The 13228-nt window shown below is 36.7% G+C and overlaps 1 protein-coding gene across 9 annotated transcripts in view; it reads left to right on the top strand.

The window, feature by feature from the left end:
• LOC134843893 (poly(rC)-binding protein 2-like) overlaps positions 1 to 13228 on the top strand; it is a 49347-nt gene that overhangs the window by 6776 nt on the left and 29343 nt on the right. Inside the window, exon 1 of one of the 9 annotated variants that reach the window (XM_063860220.1) lies at positions 10943 to 11371. The exons of the other annotated variants lie outside the window; for them this stretch is intronic. The gene's annotated coding sequence lies outside the window, so the exon portion shown is untranslated. Of the gene's footprint in view, positions 1 to 10942; positions 11372 to 13228 lie in introns of those variants that run through there. 9 annotated transcript variants of the gene reach the window in all.

Raw genomic sequence — 13228 nt, 5'->3', positions numbered from 1 at the left:
GATAAAATAAAGTAGCAGAGAAAATTCCGACCAAAATCATAAAAAAAAACTATGAAAATTTTTAAATAATTTTTGTAATTGGACGCGTGGAGTGATGTAAAAAAACGAATAATTTAAGTTCTAATCATCTAATAATTTAAGTTCTAAAGAATAATAGTTCTAATCAATTACAGCTGACTTTAGAAATGAAATAACAAACAAAAAATTGAAGAAAAAAAATGAAACTAGTTTGAAGTTTCCTTCAAACTTTCAGCAATTTTTTGCAACTTTTATGCAAAATTACTCAAATTTTTAATGGTTCTTCGAGTTTTTTTCCCGGATTAGAAATGTTTTTCTTTGGTATATCACTCAATCCATTTTAATGATTGTTTATGCTACTTGATTTTGCGTGGAAAAAAGTTTTAAAAGTAATTTAAAAATAATAGACAAACGAAGACAAAGTTGCAACCCACTTTTGGTGGTCGGATCAAAAAAAGTAGTCCGTTGCTGTGGTTTTCGAAACACAGATTGAGAGATTCCTTTTTTATGCTTGACTGTTCTTTGCGAAGGAAGCGCTACATGAATCTTCGATAAATTTTCTGTTTCAAAAAGATATGTTTTTCATAGCCTAAATAGTCAATTTCCTTATAAAAAGGTTACTCGCTTCTTGTTTTTTTTTGGTTTTTTTAAAATGTAATTCGAGAGTCAGGATTGACTGAAGGGGTTTCAATATGTTTCACTCGACCAATTATAATTATTATTTGTCGTACCTGATTTTGCGTGAAAAAAATTAAAAACTAAAAACAATCTAAAAAACTCGTAAAAAAATTCCTTCCCTTTCTCACTGGTCGGAGCAACCAACAAAATTTAACATGATTTAGATCCAGAAAGTTTACTTAAATGGAACATGATGGGTGAAAACTTGCGACACCTGAGCAGCCAGAACTTACAACCAATAATGAAAACAGCAACCGATACACACCGAAAAAGTGTTGATGGTTGTGTTGCAATAATGATAAGATGACGCTCCCCCTTCCCCGCGTGCTATGATGACACGATCTGAACGAAGCCATAAAACTAAAGCATATTTGTTATGAATAGTAAATTAGGCTTTGTTGATAAAAACTCGCGTTCGAAGGATGAATAAAAAACATTATAAACAACTAATCTTAAAAATGTTCAACTTTTTTTCCTAATAGCTTACAAAAACTTCTGAAATTTTATTTACCCCAAAAAAGAAGTGACGCTCCTTCAAAATAATTCAGAGGTGACACTCCTTCCTTTGATTGGAGTTTTATTCAAATTTTGCGGCTGACATAATCGCTTATTTTTTTATTATAAACCCGCTTTTGTGCTTTATTTGCTCTAAACTAGATTCAAAATCAGAAATTTAAAATCGGTTTTTCTCAGCATTTAGACACTTTTTGTAACTTTTTGAAAAATTGTTTTCATGTCAATTGGGCAAAAGTATGGTTCAACTTTTCTTCAAAAAATTACTTCTAAGAAACTGTTTTAAAAATTTCGCCAATTAAATTAACTGGAGTGAAACTAAACTTAATTTATAGTGAAACTAAACTTAATCTATAATTTATTGCCTTGCTATAAGCCTGTTCGCTAAAATTAGACTAAAATTGACCATTTGATAACAATTGACCGAATTAACAAAACTCAAAAAAGGTGACTCGATCAAATTGGCATTAGTCGCAAAGCAAATTGGAATTAGATGCAAAGCAAATTTCAAACGTTGACGAACTAATAGCTGGAGTTAACCAAATTGTCACTGAGGACAAAATGGACACAATATACTTCACGGTACTTGATCTCAAGTATGCATACATTCATTAAAATTGGCTGCAGATACAGCTCGACAATTTTGATATTCGTAGGGGTTAATGCTACAGGAACTTAGAGATTCCAAACCGGGTTCTATAGCTTAGCACATATGCCGGCCGACTTCCAAAAATCATGGACAGAACAATTAACCATGCAACGACTACCCTTTGGTTGGATGATATCCTCAGTGTATCAAAAGGAGATGACCTAAAACCTGAAAAACTGATGAAAAAGATCTTAGAAAACCTAGATGAAGAAAATTTGGCGTTAAAATTTCAAAGTATGAATGCTTCAAAAATGAGCTAGATTGGTTAAGCCATCATCTATCAGAGTCGGGAATCAGACCAAACTGACCATAACAGCAGCTTTTCAGAAACCTAATCCACCTAAATTGCTATAGTAAATAAGGTCATTTCTTGGTAGTGTAAATCATCTATCAAAAATTATTCCGAACGCGGGAAGCAAGTTCGACCGGAACGAGATAAATCAACTTTCGCGATCGCCTAAACAGCCAAACAAAAAACTCTACCCCAAAAAGACACTTTATCTTCTTTGCAACTCAGAAAACGGCCGGACAGAAACTCTGAAAGAAAAATTCATATTCCGTCGGAAAACGAAGCAAAATGAGCGAGCAGCCAAACAAATGATACGACTGGTGTTCAGATACACCACAGGAACACTGGCGATGCAAAGAAAGTGAGAAAAACCTTATGGATCCTCGCTGAAACCGATGTTTCCACAATACCAACGATATGTCGGAGGAGGAAGTCACAGAGACTTTACAGAGACCAAGAAAGATAATCAGAGGAAGCCGGAAAAATCGGGACAGTTCGGAGAGCGAAGAAACCCGTCAGCCATCACGTGTGAAATGGAAATTTTCGGAGGATCAACAGAAGGAAGCCGATAGTCGGCTGCTTTGTTTCTGGCAGTTAATCGGTGGAGCAGCTAGCACTCCGCCAAACAACACAAGAGAGCTTGAAGGACATTTCCCGGCGATTAGCAGTTAGTCAGAATCCAATGAGTCACTTCGAAGAGACATCCAATTGATCGAGGTCGATCTCACCACGACAACAGAGAGCAACGAGGACGAAGAAAACGTTTGCGCAATAGAACCACCAACTCGAAATCGTAACATTTCCAGAAAGGAAACCGAACTGCAAAAACAATTGAAAGGGGACTCGTTAGACAATCTCTCAAAATTGTTTGAAAAGAATTTGTTAGCAGAGCTACTCTCGGAAGATACCCTGATGGAAACGCTGAGGAGGTCGATCGAGAGAGGAGACAAGCAGGGATTTGAACTGTGGGGACCCTATACCAATCCGTTGTGGAACCAGATGGCCATGCAAGATGATTGCATATTAGTAGACAACCGACTAGCCGTACTCTTACAACTGCGTCCGGCAGTATTGAAACGAAATCACTGAGGACACCCAGGACAGGAAGCGATGCTGAGAGTAATAAGATACCTGTGATGGTATCATATGCACGAGGACACAGTGAATCTCGCGGAAGAATGCCGTGTTTGCACCAGATATGGTGAGAACTTAAAATAATTAATTCCAAAAACGCTTCAAAACCCCTTCCACTGCTTACGCAGCCGGGTCAGGAACTCGAGTAAGATTGCGCGGGTCCAATAAAAAATCATAACGGGAAAAAGATATACTTTTTGGTAGCTATCGGAAGATTTTCGAAATTTTCGCCAGTAAAAGTAACTAAATCAACAAATGGAAAGACCAGATTAAAAATTTTGCTTACATATTTTGACACACATGGCTTTACGGAATGGTTTCTGTTAGACCAGTTGTCTGGTTTCAAGGAGAATATTTGTACAAGAACAGTATCGAACAAAAATTTTGCCCGATCGGAGACCATCGGGGCTGCGGCCTAGTAGAATGAACAATCCAAACGGCACAGCCCAGACTGGGGGTAAGGGTATTAGAAGAAAATAAGCGTCTGATCGAACTCTGCCTCAGCACCATAATCCGCGATTCGAGATGGAATAAAAAAGAATGTTCAAGTCTCTCCATTTCAGGCGCATTTCTGAAGACTCACGAAAATTGAATTTAAAAAATGCGTGATAGAATTATGAAAAGTTCTGACTATTTAGACAAACAACATCGACTAATCAAGGGAGACTAATCGAGGGAGAATCGAAATGTCATCGAAAAGGGGACTCAGAGTAGAGATACGGAGTCGATGTTCAAACAACAACTCACAACAGCGCGAGACAGGGAACGACCAAAGATGCAAAATAACCTTTTGAAGGCGAACGCTACATGGAAGGAAGAGCATAAAGATGCAGCGAAAAACGATATCAGGCGAACTGTAGACTCAGCAGGACAATCAAACCCGGAACTCAAAATGGAGATGATCTACTCCTGGGAGAGGAGTCTTATTGAAGACTAAGAAGAAGAAAATTTTCCCTCACCAAAAAAGACAAAACTACGAATGGACGACCTCAGGAAAAGTGGGAAAGCACTAATGAAACCCATAGAAGGAAAAATTTCATCGGATTCCGGTTCCACAATTAAAACGTCTGGAGGATCGATCTACCAGACGACACCAAACTTCACGCGGACGCCAAAAATCAACTTCAACCAGAACCAGCACAAGGCTCGAGTAAAGCGGAACCGAAGAACTATCTCCAAAAAATTAGCTCTCCAGAAGAGAGGCTCAGAGAAAGAGATTCAGAAAATGAACTGCAGCTGCAGTCACAGCAAGCAGACACATTGTCCCCCAATGAAAGGTTCTAGCACAGCCAAACGATCGTTACATCAGAAGCAAGGGAATCGGGAGAGGTACTGAACTTTGCGGTAAATCGGACCAAACCGAACGAGGGAGGACCAAGTTCAGCAATCGGGCCAAAAACTAAAAAAAAATGGTCCTTAAAAAATCCGAAAAGAAAAAGAAAACTGCACAAGAAGCTCAATGACCCGAAAACGGCAAAAAGGGGGAAAATGAAGATGGTGGATATAAATACCAAATCAGAGGAGATACTAGAAACCTTTCAAAATCGGGTCTTTGCAACAAGCGAATGGGAGAACGTAGCTGACCAAGTCCTAAAAAGAGGATTACAAAAAGTGGCGGACGAACTCCAATGAAAGAATCAATAACAAGGAGAGAGGAACGAGCGATTTGACCCACCAAAAGGCGCATCCGACGTATCGAGCAAGGAGGACACAAGGGTCAGGAGAAGCTCTCGACAAACAAAGAGCAAGGAGCCTCAATGTTTCGGCAATCCTTTCAAACACTCCATACGGAGAAATCGGAAGAGGAACCGACAGGGACACTCTTAAAAGCGGCCCTAAAAGAGATTCAAACTCCTTCCTATCGTTATTATAAAGTTGTTTATATAAATGTAAAAAAAGTTCACCCTAGGGAGTATGTGGTACTGCTAGTGCACTAGCAGTATTTGAACTACGACTGAAAGGCCGTGAATATGGTATATCACTCGACCCATTCCAATGATTGTTCAATGATTTGCTATGAAAAAAGTTTTGAAACTTAAAACAAAATGCAACTCACTCGAAGACAAAGTTTGTGCCCACATTCGGTGATTGGAACAATTAAGAAGTATATGTGTGTCGGTTTTTGTTTGCCTATGTGTAAGTTAACAAATTTGTTCGTGGATAAAATTCGTACGACTGAGAAGCTTTGCAAGTATGTGCATAGGAACTTAAGAAGCCTCAGGAGCTAAAGCTTTAACTAAGTCAGTAGATTTTTGACTAAAAAAGACAAAAACAATCAGAACTCAGCGATTTATTCGTTTTCTTGCAGTTCGTTTTCATAAAAAATCGAAATGAACTCAAATTGTTTCCATTTTGAATTCTAGAAAAAAAAATTATACGGCCACAAATAGCTACACAGCTAGTTTTCAAATTTTAAAACAACTATGTGGGGTTAGACAATCAAAAGTTTACATTTGTGAGAACTGAATAACCTTTTTGATTTTAAATTTGTTCTATATTTTGAATGCACTTGTGAACTTTTCGAGTCGATTTGATTTCTAAATTTGTCAGTTTAAATTGTGCAGTTGGTTTCAAATTTTTCCCGAGTTTCATAGTTTTTTATAATTGGTTTCATTTTACCCGAAATTTTTCCGTTGTAGTTAATTTTATCCAGTTATCTCATTTGAGAAAGCTTAGTTTTTTTTTCTATTTGGATTCACGCTTTTGTCTTTTTCAATTGAAATGAAACTTATTTCATGTCATTTGCGTGTTGATTTAACATAACTTTTGGCTATGTTTCTAGATTCCGGTCCAATGGTTTTGACCAAAATTGTGTAGCCCATTGAGCGGATGCCCGTAACCGGTTACGATGGACATAAAGCGCTAGAAATGTGTATTAATTTTTTAAAAGGTTTTTGTTGAAAATTGTAAAAATTTTTAAGCTTTCCTTAAAACTTTTTGACCTTTTCATACTTTTTGAGTTTTAAAATAAAACGTTCTTGAAGGGATTTTTCTAGTATATAAACTTGAAATTTTGAAATCTGGCTACTGAAACTAGCGTAAGTTATCCCTATGTAGTGAATTAATACGATTCACAATCCGACAATAATCCGTTTTTAACGACAACATTCTTACATTCTTGGAAGTTGTGTCCAGATATTTTTTTACAGATTATCAACATCATCGACGACAGATTTCAATTTTTTCTAAATTCTATTTTATTCGATTAAATGTATTTCAAAAGTTCGATTCACTTTCCAATTTTCCTCTAATTATCTTCTCTCTCAAAAATTAGTTTTCAACAACAGACATGATTCCTGGTAATTTCCGCAGAAAATCGGCCAAAAACTTTAAATTCTGAGAACACATGCTCTGTCACAATCAGAAAATTTCGAGGCATAATGCAGGGAGGGCGGAAAATAAAAATATATTGAGCAGGACCTTGAAAAAGAGACTTTTCATGACAAATCAGAATGAACTGCCTTTTTATTGCTGAGTAGAATCCTCTGAACAGAATGCAATCTATAGCTGAATCACTGCACTTGTCTTCCTGTTGACTCGTTCAACTTGAAGGATCTGAGCTTTTGGCTCAATTACTGAAAATTAATTACGTAGCAATAAATGGATTCGAAGACAACACTGGTAAAATCGGAAACATACAACAACATGAAATGAAAAAACATGGGAGCCTTTTCCGACATAAAATTGTTGAAAACAGAACCATACAAAACTTTTTTATCAGTGGTGTACCGAGACGGAGAATTCCTCTTCATCCGTTGAGATGCCTTGAGCAGAGCAAGCAAAAGTTTATCTCGCTTGAAAAACCTTGAAAACCTTGCAAAGTAACCAGCGCAATGGTATCAATGGAGTTCGTCGCAAGAGCTTAACCACATAGTATACTGCAAAGAGAACATTTGTTGAACACAAGGGCCGTCGATGCTGGAGGTGTTGTGGTACTGCGCTAGCAGTAATCTTGAAATGTATGCAATGTAAATTTTTATGAACTTTTATATTTATATCATTATACCAAGGTCACTCTAGACCAAACCTAATCTAAGCAGCTGCTAGCTCAGTCTGTTATTAACTAAGCTAAGCAACAGCTAACAAAAGAAAAGACCACATCAGTTAATAATTGAATTAGTTCTGGTTACATTTTATTTTATCAGTAAGCAAGTCCCGTAGGTTATCACATGGCAGGATTCTCAGCGCAAGACAATCGCACCGATATGATGATATCAGTATTCTGGGCATCGACGAACTTGAATTCATCCAGGCAGTTCAAGATCTGGTTAAAACAATTTTTGATGGCCGTAACAGTCAAAGGATGTCTGAACCCATAAATAATGCTAGAAGACCCAAAAGAACCGGTGAAAGAGCTACCTCCGAGACCAGAAACCCAGATGGAGGTTAAAAAAAAAGCTGGGATTTTTGCAGCAAAAAGTACTAGCCGAGACAAAACCACATCAGAAGAATCAGCATGAAACGACATCAGAAGAAAAATGGACCTCACAAAATTTAGCCCAGAAACCCAAAATTTAGCAGAAAATTGATGGGTTCCGGGAAGAAATGCTACATCGAAGAAAAAGAGCAGACAAAACTCAGCTCACCCAGAAAACAGTTTTTGGAAAAGACGAGAACAGAAAAAAATGGGAAAGCACTGACAAAACCGTTAGAGAAGATTATTGCATCGGAAACTGAATCGAAAAAGAAGACTACTGGGGGATCAGTATGCAGAAAAAGCGGTATCGCTGAAGCAAAGATTCAACTAAAAAACAAACTGTCTCAAGAGTACAGTAAAAGTCCGACTGCATAACCGAAAAAACTACTGAAAATCAGCGCACCAGAACGTCTGGAGGAACAACAAAAACAAACGAACCTGGGAAAGACAGCGAGTCGGTCGGCCAATCAAATTCGACGCCGAAAAAATACATAAACTAAAGAGAAGAAGCTCAAACGCTTGGATAAGCTTACTTAACCGGAGGAAATAGTAGAAACCTACCAGAATTGCGATCTATCACCGACAGAATGGGAAAATCTGGCAAATAAAATGCTAAAGAGGGAAGAACAGAAAGTCGGAACAAAAACCGCCGGAAAAACCAGCCAGCTTCCTAGAAAGGAGAAGAGACGTTTGACCCACCAACGGGCACATGAGACGAATCGAATATCGAAGATGTACGGAAGTCCAAAGAAGTTACCGGCAAACGAAGAGGAAAGAAACTCAGCTGATCGGAAACCCAGTGAAACCCATGAAAAGAACCTCCTGCCGGCCTACGTTTAAGCGGCACTGGCGGCATATAGGGAACGCTGGTCAAATTGCAAGACGCAAACGATCGGCCAATGGAATCCAGATTAAGTCTACTTCTGTGACATTTTTCCCGAAAAAAATCGGTTATGCAAGTTGGGCGAAGAGAAGGGCACATAGAACTTAAAAAGATTTAAATAAAACGGATAAATCAATAATCCGAGAGTTTCAAAACCTGCAAACTAAAAACTGAGCAAAAAACTCCTATTGTTACTATAAAATTATTTACATGAATTAGTTTTAAAAATTTCTGCTAAGCAGGGTATGTGGTGCTGCGCTAGCAGTAAAATTGAGTTGCATACTATGTAAACAATTTTGACCTATTATGTTTAAGCCATTATACCAAGGTCACTGTAGACCAAACCTCATGGATGATGCTGTATTGGGTTGGCAAGACGCAAGAGGAATATAGAAAAGTGAATGTTTATCTGAAACTGTTTTCATCATTTCTCAGAATCAGAGCAAAATAAAGAACTCAGTTTTGGCTTGGAAATGAAAACATCACTCATGTTTATACGTGAAATGATCAAAAGTTTGAACTACTTCGCCCAAAATTTTCTTCAAATGTTTTCTTACAAAAGAATCCAAATTTTAGTGTTTTTTTTTCAATTAGCATGCTTTTTCGGACCAAATTAACATCCTCCCCTCAAATGTGTTTAGGGGGAACGATGTTAACTTGGTTCTGAGGTCGAATTTTTTGCCAAACAGAATATAGCATTTTACATACAGCGCTAAGTAGATTTAAATTAAAATGAACGCTGGGGTGGAGGAGAGTAACTTGGTCTATTTTTTTGGGGTGGAGGGAGAAGTAGGATGTTAACTTGACCCCTATTCTCTACAACAAAGTTATGAAGTATCTGATTTATTCTATAAACCATTTTATGTCTCTGCGCATACCATGTTGAGTTATATGAGTTATAAGAGCTCACTGCAAAAACTTTACTGTTTTTAGTATGAACCTATAAAACTACCTTTTTGTTTAATTCAGATCAAGAGTTGAGTTAGATCAGATCAGGGGCGGATTTAGGGAGGGGGGATTGACGGACGCCCCCCCCCCTCTCAGGGATTCGACCACCTGCCGACCCAAAGGGTCCCCCCTTTGATACTTTTTCAGAAATCCATTTTTGGCCGACCGACCGTAAAAATTTTCTAAAGGCGCCTTTGGCGCCAATATATACTAACTTTGAGGGGGAGCGCGCGCCAAAAAAAACGCGTTTTTTTGTCAAAATTTTTCAAAAAGTGCCCAAAAACGCCTTTTTTGACTGTTTTTTCAAAAATTTGCCTGCGGCGCTGAAAATTTTGCCAAAAAAGGGGCAAAACAGTGCTTTGGGAGAGCTCAAAAAATCTATTTGGTCGACCTAAAAAAGAAAAAAAGGTCGTCAAAATCCCCCCCCCCTCGAGAAAATCCTAGATCCGCCCCTGGATCAGATGTTGAGTTTTATGAGTTATAAGAGCTCACTGCAATAATTTTACTCTTTTTAGTATGAACCTATAAAACTACCTTTTTATTTAACCTTTAATTCAGATCAAGAGAATCAAAGTGACCGGACCCTTTTAAAATACCTAATTCCGTCCCCTCACCTATCATATTGTTTGTTAAATTTGTTCTAAATATAAAAAAAGACGATAGTAGTCTGTTAATTATGTCCCATCAAATAGTAATTGAGCAATACTTCTTTCAATGTTGGGTTAACTAGTTTTGGAAACGTTTTAATAATTTGGCCCAAAACTCCTTCGCAAATTGTGTTCTAATTCGGATATAAATCTTGGGAGATTCAAATTAGGCGAGATATTTATCCCCAGTGGAGGTTTTTGTTTTCCTTCAAAATATAATTGGGTCTCTCGAGAGATCGGCGAGATTGTTTCTTCCCACCACCAACTGACAGACTAAGGTGTTAATTGCGAGCAGCTACTCATATATACTTCTGCAGCTCACCTATGTAATGCTACACCCGATATCTTTCTCTCCCCCCCCCCCCCCATACTTTTTGCTATCTGTGAATAATTGCGATCGGTAAACGAAAGAATCTGCTGCTGAAGACAGAACCGACGCGCCAAATCGCCGAAGTCTCAATAAATCGAAAACTTTTTTGACAAACAAATTGCAAGCCAAAAACTGTACACGTAAATAGTAGTAAAAACCTAAAAATCGCAAAATTTTTAGCAAAAAAAAACTGGTCAATACATATGTTTTGGGTTCTACATTTTAACTGCGGTAAGTATGGTAAAATTTTAGGCTAATTGAGCTAGGTTTGTATTTAGTGGGTTGAGATTGGGTTTTGAAATGGTAAAAGGGGGATTTGGGTGGATAATGCGATTATATGGGAGAGCTTTTAACTTCTCCCAAAATGCAACTGAGAGTGCTTTCGCAAATGTCACAATCAATTATCACTTCTAATCTGCTAATCCTTCACTTCTTCTAAAGAACAGAGCAGACTACTAAGTTCTCTTTCTCACTTTTCAAACCCCCCTCTCAAGCCCTATCAAGCTACTCTCCAAAATTTAACTTTTGTCTCCTAACATCGCAGCCTAGATCGAAGAGTAGCGACTGAAAATCTACAAATGTGATTCTTTCTTATATTTGCTTAAATTATCTCGGGATAAGTGTTGTTGTTTTTCCAGTTGGCTGATTTTAAACTTGTTACCTGTAATCGAAGTTTTGTAATTTTTGATAGTTTCACGTTTACTAATTCGAGCAGAAGATTCAAATTTGGTGTGTAATACACTTTAAAACAGTTATTTAAAACAGTTATAAGATCAAACCTGAAAATATTTACTCTGATTGTTCGTCACAGTTTTATCTCAAAAGGTAAGTCTTGTGTACCTTTTGAGAATTTGTTCGGCATTTTTTTTTCTAAAATTTGTGTTAACTGATTTTTTGAGGCCATCCAAAAATTTTGCCTTCTATATTAGTTTGCAGCTTCATTAAAAAATTTTCAATTTATTAATTAATTTTATTATTAAATCTTTCCAATTTCACAAAAAAAAATCAACCTTTCTGAAAATTTTCATGAATTTTTTTTTGAATCAAACGAAAAGACAAAAAAGGAATTGATGAGTGCGATGAGTTCAGATGCGTTAAGAAGTGGTGAAAAGACGACAAGGTATTTATGGTTTGTGTTGATTTTGTGTCTTTGTCTTCCCTCTTCACTTGTGTATTCTGGCATAATTGCAATTTTATGACAGGAATAATGCTCGTAATAAATTGCCGTGAAATCACCTGTGAACCAATACCGTATGCACATGCTAGAGATAGAAATAGAGATAAAAAACAGACACCAGAGAGACACTCGTTCTTATTCTCTCAAAAAGCAAAAAATATATATTATTACTAATCAGTTTTTCATTGGCGAGCTGCTCTCTTAATAAAAGCGATCATGGAAAATCCAGAAAAATTGTGAGCTAACTTATTAGATCCTAATAAATTGATACCTAAAAGATTTTTTACTACCTGGAGTGTTCTCATTTAGCAAATTAATCTGAAATCAATTAATATTTTTAGTTGGCACAGATCTCGTCCAACGACATCTTTCAACGTTTCAATAAAAGTTGACGGGTTAGTTAGTCCTTGATGTTATAACATAGTCCAATTTTTTTTTCAGATGTTTTTGTTCCTATAGAAAAAATTTTGTCTCAAAAGACTCGCGGTGGGCGCATTAAAAATTTCGTATTGGTACTAGTACTGGAAAGCTCAGAACGAATACAACCTGATTTTATGCATTAACCTTTCCAAACTAATGGAGAAAAATGGGCAATTGAATTATGAACGAGCTTAGATCTGCTGGTATAAAAAATTATGAAGTAGTAATAATCCGTTTTTGTTTCAATTGACATTTGGTATTTTTGCATTTGTTGTTCCGACCACTGAAAGTTATCGGAATGGTTTCATTTTTTTTAGAAAAAACGTTCTTACGCAAAATCAGGTACCGCAAACAATGATCAGAATGGGTCGGTGATATTCAATATCAAAGCAATTTTAAGTCACGACAGATTTAAGAAAAACCTAGAGTTGTTTTCTCAGTTTTGAGAAAAACTGCTTTGAATTCAGTGCTTTTTTGGCAATCTAATGTGTTTTTCAACTAAGAGATATGCAATATAAACTTTGTTGAAATGGCCATTCAAAACAATTGATTTGCTTAAATTATAAGCTTTGCTTTGGTGCTTCTTACCGAACTACGCACAAAAAAGACAAATTTGAAGAAAAAATTTTTTTTTAAATACTCTTTCTAATTAATGAGAGCGGAACTTCCGATGTTACTGGTACATCAACTTTATTTTTTTTGTTCCAAGCATTTGAAACATGGGGATGAAATTTGTCTTTTGGTGCGTTTTAGCTTTATATTTTTCTTTTTTGTTTTCCGCGTAAAATTTGGTACCACATATAATCATCTGGGTCAAGCGATATATCATATTAAAGCCCTATCAGTCGCGATTCGAGCGATATTATAAAATGTTCAAAAAGTTGCATAATGCCAAAAAAACTGGTTTCAGTTCAATTTCAGTTCAGTTTCAGTTCATTTTTGAGCAAGAAAAAGCAATCGAGCAGAAATATTATAGAAGAGTAAGCCATGAATTTTAAGTTTTATTTTATTTAACGCGGTCTAGGGAGCAAAAAAATTTATGACAAGAAAAACAAAAGATCTGTAATAAAAGTTTCTTGCTCCCA

Source organism: Symsagittifera roscoffensis, chromosome 4 (assembly GCF_963678635.1).
Source record: "Symsagittifera roscoffensis chromosome 4, txSymRosc1.1, whole genome shotgun sequence".
Lineage (NCBI taxonomy): Eukaryota > Metazoa > Xenacoelomorpha > Acoela > Convolutidae > Symsagittifera > Symsagittifera roscoffensis.
This window is presented reverse-complemented; position numbering and strand designations above follow the sequence as displayed.